General features: G+C 39.6%; 1 protein-coding gene and 1 non-coding gene across 5 annotated transcripts in view; one reads left to right on the top strand and one right to left on the bottom strand.

Annotated features, from left to right (window-relative positions):
• Positions 1-14,489, top strand: part of Kcnab1 (potassium voltage-gated channel subfamily A regulatory beta subunit 1) — a 388,256-nt gene that overhangs the window by 159,607 nt on the left and 214,160 nt on the right. The gene's annotated exons all lie outside the window — the stretch shown is intronic.
• Positions 10,684-10,816, bottom strand: LOC141423691 (small nucleolar RNA SNORA66). The gene has a single exon (XR_012448518.1). It is a non-coding gene; the product is annotated as a small nucleolar RNA SNORA66 (small nucleolar RNA).

Genomic DNA, 14,489 nt, shown 5'->3' with positions numbered 1-14,489 from the left:
TCCTCACCATTCTACTTACTGCCCCAATATGTGCCAAAGGAGGAAGCAGTATTGACAGAATAACCAAGGACTAGTGCCCTGCAAGGTCCCAAGGCAGATCTTGCACATCAAAGACACTAAATGCCAAACGTCTGTTGTCCTATTAAAAGCTGGTTATTAATTAAGTACATGTGGCAGGTACATAGGTGACTCCATCTCAAGGTACAAATAATTAATTTCCCTTCACTGTCCTGTGCTAATATTTTTGAGGGTCTCTAAAACATCTAGAATCTTGTGAGCAAAATGCAGAAAGCTAGTACATGATTTGTCAATAGGAAAATTGAGTTGTTGAATAATTAAATGATATTTTCAACATCAGAGAGTGAGTCAGAATGATGGCCAGAGGAAGTGAGGTCCCTCCATGGTACTGTGTAAGTTCATGCTCTTCCAGCCTGATGCTGTGTCCAGCCAGCCTTGTCAGTGGGTGAGGGGTTCACCATCAACAGATCTGTGAGCAGAGTGGGTTGAGGAGCAGAGTACACTTGGGGGCTCTGGTTTTGCTTCTACCTGATGATGTGACAATAACCAAATCTTAGAGGTTCTCTGTGAACCCACCTCCTCACAGGGAGCATCTTGCTCCAGTTCTCATTCTGGTAACCTGTGTCCAGAATATTAACAAGTATCCATTCATACTCCAACTCACGGAAAAGAATGGAACTCATCTTCTCAGTATCCTGTACAGGAGCTTCTTTTTTATTTTTATCTCAACCACAACTATTACAGGTCAACTGCAGCATAAATGAACCCAATGTGCACAAAATGTTCATATAGTTTACAAAACTATATAGTTTCATATAGTTTACAAAATACATCTTCATGTAGTATTTACCTTGTTCTCTAAAGCTATGGTATGTCGTCTTGTTACACAGAAAATTTCAACAGTGATCAAGTTCCCTTACTTGTAAAAATGCTCAAATATGTATGTGGGAGCTTAACATGTAATGTTGACTACCCTAACAAGGATTTGCATTATAGAACAACAATGGCATTTTAACTTACATAGTGAATAATGCACTCCACTCCACATGTGCGTGTTTGTAAATGCATATATGTACATACACATACATAGATACAGAGCTCTACATCTCAATACAGTTACAAATAGCATAATCCAAAGAAAAATAAGTTACGTTATTTTAAACATTATTGTTAACACAGCATTCATATCTCTGTAGGGTTATTTCACATTTATTATCTCATTTTTATTCTATAAGAATTGTGAGCACTGAATGCAACAACCTTAATTTTCCCCAATTCATAGATGATGAAACCAAGGCCTAGAGAAGCCATGTAGCTTTGGAAAATCAACATTTTCCAGCCAAGCAGTGGTAAAGAAAAGCTAGCCCTTTTCCTAGGCCACAAGCCCAGATCCTCTGCAGAAAGCCAACACAATGGAGATTCCATTACAAACCATATGCCATATTGGTTAAGACCTTGGCTGAGGTGAGATCTCAGTTCAAATATTGACTCTAGCATTTGCTAACTGTGCAATCTTGGACAGGTCCCCTGGGGGTAGCAAGGTTGCACCACACATGCAGGGATGAAGAGGGGAGCAATTACAGCCTCTAAATAGAGTGTGGGCTAAATAGAGTGAACTATTGGAGAGCGCTCCTGCCAGGACATTGGTTGACAGAGAAATATACCACCCCATGGCCCCAAAGAGACAGAGTTGGTAGACTAAGTATTACCCAGGCTTCATTCTCATAATACTCTGAGAAACTAGCTGAAGCCAAAGAGCAGGGGACCCCAAAAATGAAGTCCATGTAAGTGAGTGCCCAGGGCACAGATCTGCAGGAGGAAATGCAGAGTACCCAGCAAGGATTACGTCACAGGGTGGTGGTCATGAGCACTACATGAGGCAAGGCAGGGAAATGACAATCATGGGGTCCAGGACATAGCATGTCTCAACATGTATGTTATTGAAATGATTTTTTTACTATTATTTTCATCAAGTTTGGGTGGTTTTTTCCAGCTTCGGGTTGGTATTTTAGAACCTTGACTAAAATGAACCTACTTTGACCTGGAACCTAGAATAATAATTCTGCTCAGAGTTGGGATAGGTATGTCAGATGTTAGAAGTATAATTCTAGACATCTACAGGACTAGTTCTTAGGATTAAAGAGGAACATTTATGTGCACATTTTAACATTGTGTCTGCGGATATGTAATTAAGATTGTGTCTTGGTTTCCACTATGTTATGCTATTTTCAAGCATTTAAAAAGCTTGGTTATAAAATTTTGCTCTGGCAGAAACTTGGCTTATTATCTCAACCTTAAGATGAAAAAAATTTACAGAGAAAAACAACCTTTAATTGTCTTTCACTTGAGTAATGGAATTCCATGTGTGCACCGTGGGTGTAAGTGTGTGTGTATCTGTCCATTAATACATGTGGTAATAGCTTTCTGTTCTGTCTTCCTTCTTCCGTATCTCAATGCCTTTAACCCTGCTGCTTTTTAAGGGAATGACTCAAAAAGATGACTCACCTACAGTTCCACCTAAGGGACAGAGAAAAAAAAAGAGAGCAAAAGATCAGGAAGAGAAAGAAGTGAAAAGAGCAGTCATAAAACAGATGACTTACAATAACCTTGTAATAAATTTCTTAATGCCTACCAGCCCACATGTTTCTCACAAAGTAGTTCCACTGGAGCTGAAACACAGAACCATTCCTCTGCACCCACATGCCTTTTTGGATTCACTGTGAAGGAGAACAAGGATAGAGGTAGTAAATAACATTGCAGTGCAAACAGGACCTTCCAGAATCTCATTAAAGTTATACGCTAATTTCCATCCAATGGTTCAACTAAAATTCTAGACAGGATGTTAAATATTTAAGATAGTTCAGATATAGACCCCCTGGTTACTTACAAAACTAATCTGCATCTCCAGAACATAAAGACTGCTAAGAGAGTAGCTACACAAAGAAAGGGAATGGGAAGGAAGCAAAGGAGGCAGGGAGTGTACTGAGTATATTTCTTTCTTTCTGGAATAGTTTGGTCAAGTGAGAGATAGTGAAGCTAAAAGAATGAGAGGGTAGAAGCTACTCCCTCTTTTGCATATATCCATAGCTCACACTTTTCTGTAACACACTTGAAAACACTCAGTTCTCCTTTGATGTTGCGTGTACTTTTAGAATCATGACTCTTAGAGGTGAAGGTCTGAGAGGTCACCAAGTACAAGCATCACAAACTGGGATGCCCACAGGGCCCAGGCAGAAAAAGGGAGTGCCAGTCCTGGGCCTCGGTGAGCCTGAAGAGGCGGGTACCCTGTGCCCAATGTCAAGTTATCAGTGGCTCCTCAGCTTCTCAGAAGTACTACTTTTGAAATACAGACCTCAGGTTACAGACTCCCAAATATTCAAATAAAGTTGGGATCCTCTATAATATTAACTCCAAGAGGGCATGTACTTCTTCTATTTGTAAGTGTGACACTAGTGCATAAGAAGGTGTGGTACACATTAAGCCCTCAAAATATGTCTGTTAAATGAATGTATGGAGAAAAGAAAGTAAGCAAGCTGTGAATGTTCTTGGATTTTAATATCAACAAATAAATGTTTATTTTGTCATGGTTTAATGAAAAGTGGCAGGAGGAACCCACTCCTGTGTGATCCCAACCAAACCTATCTTAGGGCTATGTGCAGTTCATGGTAGGACACTAGATTGCTAGCTCTGGGCTAGTCAAGTTTCCTATGCTACAGGCAAGGAAACCAAAACCCCCAAGATATTAAAGAAATGTTCAAAAGTCACACAGTCACTGAATGGCAGAGCCAGTAGTCCAGTTGAATGACCTCTACCTCCCAATTCCCATTTGCAGCTTTTTTTCTTCTTCACACCACTCTACTGTCTCAAAAATAAATACAATAACAATTGCAAAAGATAAGCAATCTTCCCTCCCAAGGGGTCAAAGGAGAACCAAGCACTTTGAAATTCAGAGCAAATTACAAGAGGACATTGCCACATTGAGTGTTCCAGGACCTCCCTCCATAACTGCTATCAGCCAGCCTGGCAGTGAAGTCAACTCTCCTGACTGACCTTCTGTCAGTGAGAGTAGTTCAGCTTCTGCTGCAGGAACAGACAGACCCCAATCTCAGCAGTGGCCAGAACAGAGGTCATTTCTCACTCACTCTGCATTGTTTTCACTTGTCAACTGGGGGCTCGCTCTGTTGTCCTTACCTTGAGACCCAAGGTGACAGAGCAGTCACTTCTGGGGACATTGCCCATTGCTATAGCAGACCAGTAAAGAGAAGATGGCAGATGGCATGCCATCTTTTGAGTTTCTTCCTATAAGTGATATCCCTATATAACTGGGCTTTGTTAGTCACAAGGCCACATTTCACTTAAAAATGGCAGGAAATTAAAATCCTACTACATGTGTGCCATGCAGGGGCTGAACACACTAGTAAGCAGTGCTATGGATCACCATGTGCAACATCAGTTGGTCCCACTGACGAGTCCTAAGACTCGTCATCTTCCCTCAATGTATTCTTAATTTTAGACTGATGTCATGAAAAACAACTTTTTTCAACTTATGTTTTTCAATTTATGTCTATGCTTAAGGGCTCCTTTTCCCCTAGATCTTCCCCAGCATTTATTGACATTGTTTTCTTGGCATTCCAGCTGGGGTAAAATGGAAACTCAGTGTTATTTTCATTTGCTTTGCCTTTATAGCTAAGGATTTCTTCAGGTGTTCATGGTCCATTTGTAATTCTGTTGTGAACTATCTGTTAACTCATTTGCCATTTATTAATTAGATTGTTCTTTGTGAGCTCGTTGTATAATCTGGATACTAATCCTTCATCCAATGAATAGCTGGCAAAGATTTGTTTGCTTTGGGGCTCCATTTGCTTAGAAAATCTTTCACCATCCTTTCTTCTCAGTCTATATTTGTCTTTGACAGTGAGGTAAATTATAATGCAAAAAATGGTTGGGTCTTGTTTTTTTAATCCATTCTTCCAACCTGTGTCTTTTAGTTGGAAAACTGAGACCACTAAAATTATTATTAAAAGGTATGTAGTAATTCCCAGTATTTTATTTGTTTTGTAGTGCTTGATTCTTCCTTATTCTTTGTTTACTTATCTATTTGTCTAGTAAGGTTTATTTTTCTCATATTTTCATGGCTGCATTTATCTTTCTTTTTTGTTTCTAGGATTCCTTTACATATCATTTTACAGTGCTGGTCAAATGTTTGTGAATTGCTTTAGTTTTTGCTTATCATGGAAGGTTTTTATTTCTCTTTTAGTTTTGAAGGCTAGCTTTCAGATACAGTAATCTGGGATGGCAGTTATCTTCCTTCAAGGCTTGAATTACATCATTCCATGCCTTCCTTCATTTTAAAGTTTCTTTTAAGAAATAATGCTGCTATTCTGATGGATTTGCCTTTATTGGTGTCTTGGCATTTCTCTGTTGCAGCTTTCAATATTCTTTCCTTGTTCTGTATACTCAATATTTGAACTGTAATAGGACATGAGGAGGTTTTATTCTGATCTGGTATGTTTGGGGTACTAAAAGCCTCCTATACCTGGGTGGTCATCTCTTTCTCAAGATTTGGGAAATTTTATGCTATTATTTTATTGATTATGTTTTCTTTTCTCTAGTTTGAATCTTTTCTCTTTCTTCTATGCCCATGATTCGTATGGATGGTCTTTCAATGGTATCCAAGAGATCTTGCATATTCTAATTGTACTTATTTAGGTTTTTCCTTATGTTCATCTTCATGTTCTATATGGATCTACCTTGTCTTAAATAGCCCTGTTATTTTTGTCTTCAATTGATTCAGTCTACTGGAAAGACTTTCAAATGAATTTTTATTTAATTTATTGAGCACTTTGTTTTCAGAATTTCAATTTGATTTTTTTTCAGAATTTCTTATCTTTATTTACTCTTTCAATCCTGCATTATCTTCTTTATTTCATTCAGCTCTTTGAGTTTCCTTGAAATTCATTCAGACACATTCATGTTCTCTTCGATTTTGTTAATCATTCTTATGATCATTTTTTAAATTTTGAGATGTCATCCACTTCACTGTCATTAGTGTTTGTTGCTGTGGAGTTGTTGATTGTTGGAGGGATAGTGTTGCCTTGTTTTTTCAGATTGCTTGTGTTTCTACATTGGGATTTATGCATCTGAGGCCAAGACATTAGATGGAAATTTTAATCACTTGTAACCTTTCAGTTGAAAGATTCTCAATATTCAGGTAGGACAGTGTAGTATCCAGGTTGAGGTACTACTTCTTACCACTGGACAGGGTTTATGTCTCAGTAACCATACATTCACTGGTATTCAGGCCTGATCCCCTGCACTGCTCAGATGGAAGAAAACTACGTAGTCTTTTTGTGTGTGTGTGTAGTACTGGGATTTGAACTTAGGGCCTCCAGCTTGCTAGGTTGACACTCTACCACTTGAACAGGACCCCATATCTAGGTTAGAGTCTCTTGTAAAATAGTCAGTTATCTACTTCTGGGCTGATTTCATGAAAGAGACTTCCCTGTTTTGTGTCTTGAGAGCTAATACTGACCACAGAAAACATACTTCAGAGAAACAAGCAGTTTCCCACTTGTTCCACAGACTTTCGGTTTGTATCTCCAGTGACAAGAAGCTTCCAGTCATAGGAGTGACCTCCAAATATATCAGAGGATGGGAAGGGAGCAAACAGAACACTGAGTCTACACTGGCAGGGGAAGAACTGAGGGACCTAGACATTTTGCCTGCTGGCCTCCATGATTACAGACCCTGTCCAGCAGTTTACCTTCCTGTGGGAAGTAGAAGGCTGTGAAAGTCTCATGGTTTAGAAGGTCTGGACTCAGGGACCTCGTTCTCACCTGGCAGCAAACAAAGCACCAAGGACACAGTTCCTGGAGGCAGATGTCAGTGTTCTCCAGTCCTTCCCAGCAGTTCATCTTACTTGGGGGGAGGAGGTTATGGAAGTCAAATGATTCAGAGGTTCTGGGCTTAGAACCCTTAGTCCTGCTTGGCAGCAATCATATGCCAGATAAAGTTTCTGGAGTTGAGCCTCAGTACTTTCAGATCCTGCCCAATAGTATAGGAGGAAAAAAAGGCTATGAAGATCAAATGATTCAAAAAGCTGTGCCCTCAGACCCACCTGGCAGTGAACATACACCATAATGAAGTTCCTGTGGTAGGCCCTGCCCAGAAGTTCATCTCCCTGCGGGTAGAAGAGAGCTATGGAAATCATGTGATTAGAGGCTTCTGCTCAGAGCTTTGAGATCCAACTAGCAGTCAACACACATGGCCAGAAGGCAAGCCCTGGATGCCAAATGCTATACCAGGTAATGGAACTCACTTCTCTCCAGGGAAGCTGGGACCTCTGATCACTGTGCCTTTCTCTGCTAGAGCTCCACATAGCTTGAACTTCTCTATAGAAACATGACACACTGTCTCCTGCTCCATGACTACTTCCTGTGGCAATCTCCCACCCCAGTCACTCTGTCAAGGTGTCCCAAGACTGCCTGAGCCATGATTATTTCTTATTTTCAAGCCCCCAGAGTAATTCAGTCTCAAACAATAGGCCTTCTCTCAAGATAGTGTCTTGCTATAGCATTCAGTGAAAAAGGGAGCAATGGAATAACTTTCTGCATGGAGGCTAGCTAGCCTTCTACACTGCAGCAGTCAGTGTCACACCATAGCACCACACTGAACTTAGAGTTTGTGGGGATAGTATGGGCTTATCATGTAGCTAGATTTGCCAGTCTGTCACCAGGGCCACCTGACTTACTTTGTGATGTGTCTTCAGCTTCCTCTCCCTCTCCAGGGACAGGGCTTGGAACTGTTTGCTGTTTTTCTCTGTTGTCCCTGTTTCTCCATGCTCTGCTGTTCTGCTAAACATTTTGATTCCTGATGGAGTTCCTCTCTTTCTCTCTTAAAAATATAGTATCTCCTTTTTACCTTGACTCTTTGAATTCATGGGGGTGAAAATTGTGGACTTCTAATCTTCCATCTCTCCACATTTCCTCACAAAATCATGTTTTTTTTTTTTTTTTTTTAATTTGAGGATACAGCCTTAGAATTAAAAAAAGGTGGTGAAGGCCCATATAGGATTCTTGGTGTTCTCATTGCATGTAATCTATTTTCTTTTGTCATTTGTATAAGCCCATTTTCTATTGCTGTAACAAAATCCTGAAGCTATTATATTATAGAGAAATACATATTATAAATAGGTATATTATAAAGAAAGAGGGATTATTCAATGCATAGTTTTGGAAGCTGAAAGTCCAATACTCAACAGCTCATCTGATCAGCCTCTGATAAGGGCTTCTTTGACTGAGTCACAACATGGAGGAGAAATGGAAAGGAAATGGGTACAGAAGGCCAACCACATAAGTGGCCTAGTTTTATAACAATCCACTCTCTTAAGAATCATCTCAGTTCATGAGATTAGCATTAATCCCTTCTAAGTGTGTGATACCAATGAATACTAGACATACCTATTAAAGGTGCCTCCATCTCAATACCACCACACTGACGACCAAGTCTCCATCACACAACCAAAACATAGCACATTTTCCATGGAGGACATTTGGGATCCTGGAGGAGATCTGGCAAGTGGGAGGCCACCCAGCAGCACTATGTCCAGTGTACATTTGTGCACTAGAAAGCAGGGCAGGGCTCTAGGAATGTAGCTGGAAGAACTTCCATTTGTCCATCTGTCCTTTTTGTTCTGGATGCTCTGTACAGGTACCTCCATGGGGTCTGCCCAGTGGGCCTTGGGAAGCCTAAAGGAAGCTTCCTCCCTCTCATCACCTCACAACCACATCTGGCTCTGATGCAGACACACTCAGGCTACAAGACAGCAGGGAAGTAGTACAGGTGCCTAGCCCAGGAAAGAGCCATTCAGAAGCCAGTGAGGGGAATTTTTCCTTCCCTTCGGCACATCCTCTCCTTTATTTCCTTTCACATTAGATCACATATGCATTAGAGTAGATGTTTCTATGCTAGGCATGGTTTGGTTAAGATCACCAAATTTCCTGTCTCAAGAATGATTGTTGTTTGCAGTGTGCAAGCCATTCACACCCAGAGCAATAAGGGTTGGAGCAAACACAAAACTCTTGCTATGTGCAAGGTGTGCAACATCAGCCAATTATGTCCTCACACACACACACACACACCCTTTGATGGAAATATCCTATTATCCCATTTTACAGATGAGCAAACTCAGACAGATTAGCTAATCGGAATGAAAACCTTCTGATTACTGGTACTTGTACATGAACAGGCTGGGTCTTGCACTCTCAACCATGGCACTATGCTTCCTGTTCTGTAGCTTTTCTCCCATTTTTCTTCCAGTTTTACCTTGCAAAAGTAACAAAGATATATAAAAAAAATATATGTGGACTATTCTGGGAACCCACATACCATTTAGACAATTTAGAGCCTTATTTTGATACTAAAATGCAGTCTGACTTCCAAACAGCTAGTTTACAAATGAACTTTTGGGCCTCACTATATTTATAACCTAGATTTTCCCCCACACACTTCATTTTAAATTTCAGGTAGTTAGCATGGTATTTTGAAGAAAGCAGGAAGTCTGGTTCCAGACATCGTCTAACATGTCTAGAATTTAAAATAGTAAAGCTTCTTCTTACTTCAGGTTTATGTTTCAATGTCTAGGTACAAGGAGAAAACAAGATGTGGTTAAAATTATCCTTGGAAATGCCTTAGGAAAACTCCACACTGGAGGACGGTTTGCCACCATAATGGTGTCAAACCAACCATGGTTTCGTCTGTTGAACACCAAGTGAAGTAGTCAGCTGTGTGAAGACCATGAATTAGGCTATGAACCCAGAACCCCTTAAGGCAGTTAGACCCTTGCACAGTAACAGTCACAAGGGACCAAGTCTGACTAAGGAAACAGCAGACTCTCCCAGCTCATGCCATCACACAAACTCCTTAAATGACAACAGAGTTGTTCTAGTTATTTTTCCTGAATTTGAGTATGTTAAATGAATACTTCACGTGAACTGACCTAAATGCACAGCCTCCCACCCCCAACCCCTGTATCTGAGGGAGGTTAGATGCTGAATTCCCTAAATCTACCTAAATCGTTGAGGCCTTATTTTAACTGACATAGCATTTGCATATAACATGTGCACATTCTTTTGTATATTCTAAATTATTTAAATTTTATTAAAAAGTAAATGCTGTTTATTACAAGAAAGAGTCTGCAAATGTTTGGTACAGATGCAATTATGCTTTGGATATTTTCCATCTGAGGTGGGTTAAATTTGCAGATATACAGCCTACTGACGTGGAGGACCTACAGTACACAGTAAGGCAGGTCAGAGTAAAACTTGGGCCTCGGAATGATTTTAACATCTTCACAAAAGCATTCTAATTGTCTCTTCAATTGCCTCAGTAGAGTGATTTAATATTTATCAGACCCACTGGTTTCCAAGAGAATTCACTGGTCATGTGCTATTAAGGGACAGGAGAATTTCCAAGTGCTCAAGTGCTTCTGAGGTTCTGTGTCCCACTTTCTGCTTCTTTATCTCATGGCAGGCTTTCAAATTCTAAGTCCATTAAAGAAAGAGACTTTGCCCAATAGAGAAAGCAATTTAGATTATTATGAGATTGAAATTCTTCTTTTATTAGACGATGATGCTATGATGTGCCATGAAAGCCATATTTTTTCCATACTGTACTAGGACAGAATGGGCCACCTCAGTAGCTTCTGAAGCTAATACATTACTGTCACCACAATTACTTTAGCAAACCTGGTTCCATTAGCTTCTACCACATCATGCAGAGCTAGTGACCAAGTTTACACAGAAACACATATTTTTTATTGTTTTTCCAAAAGATAAATCTATACCAATTGGTGGTGACTTCCCACTGGCTTCCTCTTGGTGCCATGATTAGAATCAGCAGGTTCCTTGACTTATTTGCAGACTCACCATCCATTATTTGACTCCTAAATCCTTCTTAGTTTTTTACATAATTTGGGCCTTACATATAGATCAAAGAGTTTCCTCTCTACTTCATAGGTAAATTCATGTAAGTGACTGTTTGCCAGGAAGATGCTTTGGCTAAGATGGATATTAAGGAGTGGTTTAGAGTGGTTCTTTGGTGTCCTTTGAAGCAGCCTAAAACTGAATCACTTCTGTTCCACTGATATTCTGAGAAGCAAATGACATTTGCATTCCTTATACTTCTCCTCTAATCCAGGTATGCTGATTTGTGTTTATTTACATCATTAAAGTAGAACTTCAAACTTTTTAGCACTATAAAAACATGTAACTCAACCATTCACGCATTTGGTCATGTTCATTCTGCCCATACATCAATCCTCATTTCCTAAGTGTACCTGTCAAACATTAAAAATAGCATTAGAGAAGTATTTTAAAACAAATCCCTTGATCTGTGGGAGATCTGTGTCTTTCTGAGGAAAGACATTTGTGCAGTTGAAGGTTGAGTTACCATGGTAATGGCTATCATGTAATATTGAGGGAAGGCTTTAGGAACACTGCACGTGGTAACTCCATGTTGGGTTCTTGTGATTACAGCCTGGGCAGAACTTGACTTATCTTGGTCCCCAATAATCTTTCTACATATTTATAATAACAGGAATTTGCATCTCTATCCATAGGCTACCTTTTTCATACATCATGCTGCTTTTAGAATAACCAAAAGTGAACCGTTCTGAAAATGGTACCTTTCAGGTATTACAGATAAAAAAATTGTCATGATTTTTATAGCATTTTAAGCATATAAAGTACTCTGTTTTGAATTCCTTCTCTTATGCATTGTCACTATTTGATAATGCCAAGGAATATCAGAGAACAATTGTCAAGAACTGGAGCCACAGATTTTGAAATTTTTTACATTTCCTCTCATTTCCTTGGTTAGTACAAATGTTTTATGAAAATGTATGATGAATCGGTTGTGCTGTCAGAGCTGTATAAGAAATGTGAATGGGAACTCCCCCAAACCTCTCATAGGCCAAGCTGTATTGTCTAAATTGGTCTACATTGCAGTGTACTTTAATAAGGAAGCATAATAGATAAGGAAAACATGATTTCATTAAGACCTTACTCTATAAGTGCATTCTATCTCCAAGAAAATGTTGCTAGTATAAGTCACCTATGAATCAGTTACATTTCAGTGACTATGGTGAACAGGTGTTTTGAAAGATGCCTTATTTCTTCATGTATTCATTCACCCAGTAACTAGAATAAAGCACCTACTTTGTGCTAAGGGTGATAATTCCATGCCACCTACTCATCTCGTTGATGGAGTTCTCAAGTTCAGAACTGGTACCCAGTAGGAGCAAGCGATGAGAGACCACCCTGTTTCCTGGGGCTCTACTGGCTGACTTTCCCACAGTCTGCACAGTCATATTTGTTTTGTAATGGCTTTCATCAAGATATCATTCTTGCATTCAGCCATTCAACTGGCATCCATTGGACTAGGCTCTCTTCCATGCTCAAAGGATATGAAGACAAGAGCTCCACCCTAAGAGACTAAGTCGAGACCTTAAAGGAATCCACATGGCCAGCCCAGAGTATGTTTTATTATTGATTGCAACACGATCAACCTTTTTTTTGTATATTTCTTTTTTTTTCTTTTATTACGCATATGTGCATACAAGCCTTGGGTCATTTCTCCCCCCCGCCCCCACCCCCTCCCTTATCAGCCACTCAGCCCCCTCCCTCTGCCCCCCACCCCCTCAATACCCAGCAGAAACTATTTTGCCCTTATTTCTAATTTTGTTGTAGAGAGAGTATAAGCAATAATAGGAAAGAACAGGGTTTTTCCTGGTTGAGATAAAGATAGCTATACAGGGCATTGATGCACATTGATTTCCTGTGCGTATGTGTTACCTTCTATATTAATTCTTTTTGATCTGACCTTTTCTCTACTTCCTGGTCCACTTTTCCTATTGGCCTCAGTTGCTTTTAAGGTATCTGCTTTAGTTTCTCTGCGTTAAGGGCAACAAATGCTAGCTAATTTTTTAAGTGTCTTACCTATCCTCACCCCTCCCTTGTGTGCTAAAGCTTTTATCATGTGCTCAAAGTCCAATCCCACTGTTGTGTTTGCCCTTGATCTAATGTCCACATATGAGGGAGAACATACGATTTTTGGTCTTTTGGGCCAGGCTAACCTCACTCAGAATGATGTTCTCCAATTCCATCCATTTACCAGCGAATGATAACATTTCGTTCTTCTTCATGGCTGCATAAAATTCCATTGTGTATAGATACCACATTTTCTTAATCCATTCGTCAGTGGTGGGGAATCTTGGCTGTTTCCATAACTTGGCTATTGTGAATAGTGCTGCAATAAACATGGGTGTGCAGGTGCCTCTGGAGTAACCTGTGTCACAGTCTTTTGGGTATATCCCCAAGAGTGGTATTGCTGGATCAAATGGTAGATCAATGTCTAGCTTTTTAAGTAGCCTCCAAATTTTTTTCCAGAGTGGTTGTACTAGTTTACATTCCCACCAACAGTGTATGAGGGTTCCTTATTCCCCTCATCCTCACCAACACCTGTTGTTGGTGGTGTTGCTGATGATGGCTATTCTAACAGGGGTGAGGTGGAATATTAGCGTGGTTTTAATTTGCATTTCCTTTATTGCTAGGGATGGTGAGCATTTTTTCATGTGTTTTTTGGCCATTTGAATTTCTTCTTTTGAGAAAGTTCTGTTTAGTTCACTTGCCCATTTCTTTATTGGTTCATTAGTTTTGGGAGAATTTAGTTTTTAAGTTCCCTATATATTCTGGTTATCAGTCCTTTGTCTGATGTATAGCTGGCAAATATTTTCTCCCACTCTGTGGGTGTTCTCTTCAGTTTAGAGACCATTTCTTTTGATGAACAGAAGCTTTTTAGTTTTATGAGGTCCCATTTATCTATGCTATCTCTTAGTTGCTGTGCTGCTGGGGTTTCGTTGAGAAAGTTCTTACCTATACCTACTAACTCCAGAGTATTTCCTACTCTTTCCTGTATCAACTTTAGAGTTTGTGGTCTAATATTAAGATCCTTGATCCATTTTGAGTTAATCTTGGTATAGGGTGATATACATGGATCTAGTTTCAGTTTTTTGCAGACTGCTAACCAGTTTTCCCAGCAGTTTTTGTTGAAGAGGCTGCTATTTCTCCATCCTTTATTTTTAGCTCCTTTGTCAAAGACAAGTTGGTGATAGTTGTGTGGCTTCATATCTGGGTCCTCTATTCTGTTCCACTGGTCTTCATGTCTGTTTTTGTGCCAGTACCATGCTGTTTTTATTGTTATTGCTTTGTAATATAGTTTGAAGTCAGGTATTGTGATACCTCCTGCATTGTTCTTTTGACTGAGTATTGCCTTGGCTATTCGTGGCCTCTTGTGTTTCCATATAAATTTAACAGTAGATTTTTCAATCTTTTTAATGAATGTCATTGGAATTTTGATGGAAATTGCATTAAACATGTAGATTACTTTTGGGAGTATAGACATTTTACTATGTT

This window comes from Castor canadensis, chromosome 5 (genome assembly GCF_047511655.1).
Source record: "Castor canadensis chromosome 5, mCasCan1.hap1v2, whole genome shotgun sequence".
Lineage (NCBI taxonomy): Eukaryota > Metazoa > Chordata > Mammalia > Rodentia > Castoridae > Castor > Castor canadensis.
Note: the sequence above shows the minus strand (reverse complement) of the source record. Positions and strands in the feature narration are given on the sequence as shown.